The sequence below is a fragment of the Lepisosteus platostomus genome, chromosome 8 (assembly GCF_059453375.1).
Source record: "Lepisosteus platostomus isolate fLepPlt1 chromosome 8, fLepPlt1.hap1, whole genome shotgun sequence".
NCBI lineage: Eukaryota > Metazoa > Chordata > Actinopteri > Semionotiformes > Lepisosteidae > Lepisosteus > Lepisosteus platostomus.
This window is the reverse complement of record NC_142618.1, coordinates 15,192,151-15,197,150: the sequence shown is the minus strand read 5'-3', so window position 1 is coordinate 15,197,150 and position 5,000 is coordinate 15,192,151. Positions and strand designations below refer to the sequence as shown.

The window sequence follows — 5,000 nt, the reverse complement described above, 5'->3', positions numbered from 1 at the left end:
TGACATTGGAATTGGTGTCTGGAATGCCAAACGGGAATTCCCGCTGAAATAAACGGGGTGGGGGGAAAAAAGCCACGCTTCCCTGACCAGGAACCGAACCTGGGCCGCAGCAGTGAGAGCGCCGAATCCTAACCACTAGACCACCAGGGACACAGGGAAAGGCCCTCATCCATCTGCGGCGTGCCCGCAGCGCGACCGACGTCGGCTCTTAAAGCGGGGCCAAGCTCGGCAATCTTTAATTGAGACAGAGACTCATCCACCCGCGATTTTAAAACTGCAGTAACGCGTTGAAGACACGACCCCGCCTGCCGTCGTCACTTAGATCTAACCTGTAAAAGAATCACTGCTACAACAGCTTCCGCGACGCAATGGTCAGCCACCTGGGGGAGGAACCGTGGTGTGAATGACTGGAAGGACACAACAGGGAAACCCACGAGGTTCAGTGTCATACAGACTAGTTTCGCTTGACAGAAAATGAAATCACAAGTAGCCAGTGTGTCTGTAAAGGCTCTCCAGGAAAATCTCTCTCACGCTTCTGCTGAACTGCTGCTTCATCTACGCAGGGGCCCCCGCCTTCTTAATCAAGGAGTCCAATGGCAGCATTTGTCGCAAGTGCTCGTCAGTTCCCACACAGTCGGGGAAGAGCCCGGGACTTGATGAGGACAACGACAGCCAGCTTGGCATTGTTTTCCTCGGCACCTATCAATTATCACAGCAGGGTATGACATCCCCGGGGCGTGGGGTGTGAGTGAGGGACAGGAAGCAGGCAAGAGACAGAGAAAGCCAAGAGCCACCACACCCTGTTGCTTGCCAGTATTCACACAATTACGGCCCTCAGCTGATACCCCTTTACAAGCGGGAGACCCTGCTCCGCGTCCAGCCGGAGTGCAAAAGGCCCCAGCGAGATTTGAACTCGCGACCCCTGGTTTACAAGACCAGTGCTCTAACCCCTGAGCTATGGAGCCACAAGGCTCCAGACCCTGACTCACGCACACACAAACGTACCGAGTCACGCAGCTGGCTACATGTGGGAGACACGGTGCCCGGCTCAGCTACACAATGGAGAAAGCAAAGAAAGGACGCCACGGCGAAGCTGAAGTCTTGCACAGGCCCATGGAAGTCGCCCCAGCTCTCGTGTGGTTCCATGGTGTAATGGTTAGCACTCTGGGCTTTGAATCCAGCGATCCGAGTTCAAGTCTCGGTGGAACCTGTTGTGGGTGACATTGAAATCGAAACCTGTGTATGGAATCGTGGGCTGCTTTCCTTGTGTGCTCTGCTGTGGGCAAAGAAACCTGCTTTTACTCATCAGCCTTTCTAGGACCTGCAAGATATCACCCACTACTGCAGACGATTGAGTGTACAGCAGACATGCGTGTATTGTATGACAGAGGTTCCTGCGTCGTCAAAATACCCGGAACACCTCCTCCGAGTTCAACGTCTTGCACGGCTCTAAGGGTAACAAACGGGGTGTGGGAAAAAAGGCCACACTTCCCTGACCGGGAACCGAACCCGGGCCGCGGCGGTGAGAGCGCCGAATCCTAACCACTAGACCACCAGGGACACGGGGAAAAGCCCTCTCCCGTCTGTGGCGTGCCCGCAGTGCGACCGACGTCGGCTCTGAAAGCGGGGCCAAGCTCGGCAATCTTGAATTGAGACAGAGACTCATCCACCAGCGATTTTAAAACTGCAGTAACCCGTTGAAGACACGACCCCGCCTGCCGTCGTCACTTAGATCTAACCCGCAAAAGAATCACTGCTACAACAGCTTCCGCGACACAATGGTCAGCCAACTGGGGGAGGAACTGTGTTGTGAAAAACTGGAAAGACACAACAGGGAAACCCACGAGGTTCAGTGTCATACAGACTAGTGTCGCTTGACAGACAAAACTTGCAGTACAAGATTTCTAAAGATTCTTCACAATCACAGGAGTTACAGCCATCACACATCGGTGGGTTAACACTCACACACACAAAGAAAACCACATCGCCCAGCACAAAGAAGAAAACAAGACTTACACCAAGTTGAGAGCACTTTGCCGCTGGGGGAACGGAATCACGACTGTCTTCGATATTGACGCCAGGCTTTCCCTACACAAGGCCAGAACCAGACCGTGAAAAGATGGCTCCGGGATGCCCGCGCTGCTCAGGTCGAGCCCGTTATGCCAAAGCAGCCTGTGGCGGGCAATGAAAACTCAAGCAGCCAGTGTGTCTGCTTCCTGGTCTGCAAAGGCTCTCCAGGAAAATCTCTCTTGCGCTTCTGCTGAACTGCTGCTTCATCTACACAGGGGCCCCCGCCTTCTTAATCAAGGAGTCCAATGGCAGCATTAGTCGCAAGTGCTCGTCAGTTCCCACACAGTCGGGGAGGAGCCCGGGACTTGATGAGGACAACGACAGCCAGCTTGGCATTGTTTTCCTCGGCACCTATCAATTATCACAGCAGGTTGTGACGTCCCCGGGGCGTGGGGTGTGAGTGAGGGACAGGAAGCAAGGAAGAGACAGAGGAAGTCAAGAGCCACCACACCCTGTTGCTTGCCAGTAATCACACAACTATGGCCCTCAGCTGATACCCCTTTACAAGTGGGAGACCCTGCTCCGAGTCCAGCCCGAGTGCAAAAGGAGGGCAAAAGGCCCCAGCGAGATTTGAACTCGCGACCCCTGGTTTACAAGACCAGTGCTCTAACCCCTGAGCTATGGAGCCACAAGGCTCCAGGTCCTGACTCACGCGCACACAAACGTACCGAGTCAAGCAGCTGGCAACATGAGGGAGACACGGTGCCCGGCTCAGCTACACAGCGGAGAGAGCAGAGAAAGGACGCCACGGCGAAGCTGAAGTCTTGCACAGGCCCATGGAAGACACCGAAGATCACCAAGGGAATCGACAGTCGCCCTGGCTCTTGTGTGGTTCCATGGTGTAATGGTTAGCACTCTGGACTCTGAATCCAGCGATCCGAGTTCAAATCTCGGTGGAACCTTTTGTGGGTGACATTGGAATTGGTGTCTGGAATGCCAAACGGGAATTCCCGCTGAAATAAACGGGGTGGGGGGAAAAAAGCCACGCTTCCCTGACCAGGAACCGAACGTGGGCCGCAGCGGTGAGAGCGCCGAATCCAAACCACTAGACCACCAGGGACGCAGGGAAAGGCCCTCTCCCATCTGTGGCGTGCCCGCAGCGCGACCGACGTCGGCTCTTAAAGCGGGGCCAAGCTCGGCAATCTTGAATTGAGACAGAGACTCATCCACCAGCGATTTTAAAACTGCAGTAACCCGTTGAAGACACGACCCCGCCTGCCGTCGTCACTTAGATCTAACCCGCAAAAGAATCACTGCTACAACAGCTTCCGCGACACAATGGTCAGCCAACTGGGGGAGGAACCGTGGTGTGAAAAACTGGAAAGACACAACAGGGAAACCCACGAGGTTCAGTGTCATACAGACTAGTGTCGCTTGACAGACAAAACTTGCAGTACAAGATTTCTAAAGATTCTTCACAATCACAGGAGTTACAGCCATCACACATCGGTGGGTTAACACTCACACACACAAAGAAAACCACATCGCCCAGCACAAAGAAGAAAACAAGACTTACACCAAGTTGAGAGCACTTTGCCGCTGGGGGAACGGAATCACGACTGTCTTCGATATTGACGCCAGGCTTTCCCTACACAAGGCCAGAACCAGACCGTGAAAAGATGGCTCCGGGATGCCCGCGCTGCTCAGGTCGAGCCCGTTATGCCAAAGCAGCCTGTGGCGGGCAATGAAAACTCAAGCAGCCAGTGTGTCTGCTTCCTGGTCTGCAAAGGCTCTCCAGGAAAATCTCTCTTGCGCTTCTGCTGAACTGCTGCTTCATCTACACAGGGGCCCCCGCCTTCTTAATCAAGGAGTCCAATGGCAGCATTAGTCGCAAGTGCTCGTCAGTTCCCACACAGTCGGGGAGGAGCCCGGGACTTGATGAGGACAACGACAGCCAGCTTGGCATTGTTTTCCTCGGCACCTATCAATTATCACAGCAGGGTGTGACGTCCCCGGGGCGTGGGGTGTGAGTGAGGGACAGGAAGCAAGCAAGAGACAGAGGAAGTCAAGAGCCACCACAACCTGTTGCTTGCCAGTAATCACACAACTATGGCCCTCAGCTGATACCCCTTTACAAGTGGGAGACCCTGCTCCGAGTCCAGCCCGAGTGCAAAAGGAGGGCAAAAGGCCCCAGCGAGATTTGAACTCGCGACCCCTGGTTTACAAGACCAGTGCTCTAACCCCTGAGCTATGGAGCCACGAGGCTAAAGGTCCTGACTCACGCGCACACAAACGTACCGAGTCAAGCAGCTGGCAACATGAGGGAGACACGGTGCCCGGCTCAGCTACACAGCGGAGAGAGCAGAGAAAGGACGCCACGGCGAAGCTGAAGTCTTGCACAGGCCCATGGAAGACACCGAAGATCACCAAGGGAATCGACAGTCGCCCCGGCTCTCGTGTGGTTCCATGGTGTAATGGTTAGCACTCTGGACTCTGAATCCAGCAATCCGAGTTCAAATCTCGGTGGAACCTTTTGTGGGTGACATTGGAATTGGTGTCTGGAATGCCAAACGGGAATTCCCGCTGAAATAAACGGGGTGGGGGGAAAAAAGCCACGCTTCCCTGACCAGGAACCGAACCTGGGCCGCAGCGGTGAGAGCGCCAAATCCTAACCACTAGACCACCAGGGACACAGGGAAAGGCCCTCTCCCATCTGTGGCGTGCCCGCAGCGCGACCGACGTCGGCTCTTAAAGCGGGGCCAAGCTCGGCAATCTTTAATTGAGACAGAGACTCATCCACCCGCGATTTTAAAACTGCAGTAACGCGTTGAAGACACGACCCCGCCTGCCGTCGTCACTTAGATCTAACCTGTAAAAGAATCACTGCTACAACAGCTTCCGCGACGCAATGGTCAGCCACCTGGGGGAGGAACCGTGGTGTGAATGACTGGAAGGACACAACAGGGAAACCCACGAGGTTCAGTGTCATA

The 5,000-nt window shown here is 54.7% G+C and overlaps 8 non-coding genes across 8 annotated transcripts; 3 read left to right on the top strand and 5 right to left on the bottom strand.

Annotated features, from left to right (window-relative positions):
- Positions 1 to 892: 892 nt before the first annotated feature.
- Positions 893 to 965, bottom strand: trnat-ugu (transfer RNA threonine (anticodon UGU)). Its single transcript has one exon. It is a non-coding gene; the product is annotated as a tRNA-Thr (tRNA).
- A 173-nt stretch (positions 966 to 1,138) lies between these two features.
- Positions 1,139 to 1,210, top strand: trnaq-uug (transfer RNA glutamine (anticodon UUG)). The gene has a single exon. It is a non-coding gene; the product is annotated as a tRNA-Gln (tRNA).
- A 278-nt stretch (positions 1,211 to 1,488) lies between these two features.
- trnae-cuc (transfer RNA glutamic acid (anticodon CUC)) lies at positions 1,489 to 1,560 on the bottom strand. The gene has a single exon. It is a non-coding gene; the product is annotated as a tRNA-Glu (tRNA).
- A 1,065-nt stretch (positions 1,561 to 2,625) lies between these two features.
- On the bottom strand, positions 2,626 to 2,698 carry trnat-ugu (transfer RNA threonine (anticodon UGU)). Its single transcript has one exon. It is a non-coding gene; the product is annotated as a tRNA-Thr (tRNA).
- Positions 2,699 to 2,900: 202 nt separating this feature from the next.
- On the top strand, positions 2,901 to 2,972 carry trnaq-cug (transfer RNA glutamine (anticodon CUG)). Its single transcript has one exon. It is a non-coding gene; the product is annotated as a tRNA-Gln (tRNA).
- A 1,223-nt stretch (positions 2,973 to 4,195) lies between these two features.
- trnat-ugu (transfer RNA threonine (anticodon UGU)) lies at positions 4,196 to 4,268 on the bottom strand. Its single transcript has one exon. It is a non-coding gene; the product is annotated as a tRNA-Thr (tRNA).
- A 202-nt stretch (positions 4,269 to 4,470) lies between these two features.
- Positions 4,471 to 4,542, top strand: trnaq-cug (transfer RNA glutamine (anticodon CUG)). The gene has a single exon. It is a non-coding gene; the product is annotated as a tRNA-Gln (tRNA).
- An 86-nt stretch (positions 4,543 to 4,628) lies between these two features.
- On the bottom strand, positions 4,629 to 4,700 carry trnae-cuc (transfer RNA glutamic acid (anticodon CUC)). The gene has a single exon. It is a non-coding gene; the product is annotated as a tRNA-Glu (tRNA).
- Between the last annotated feature and the right edge of the window lie 300 nt (positions 4,701 to 5,000).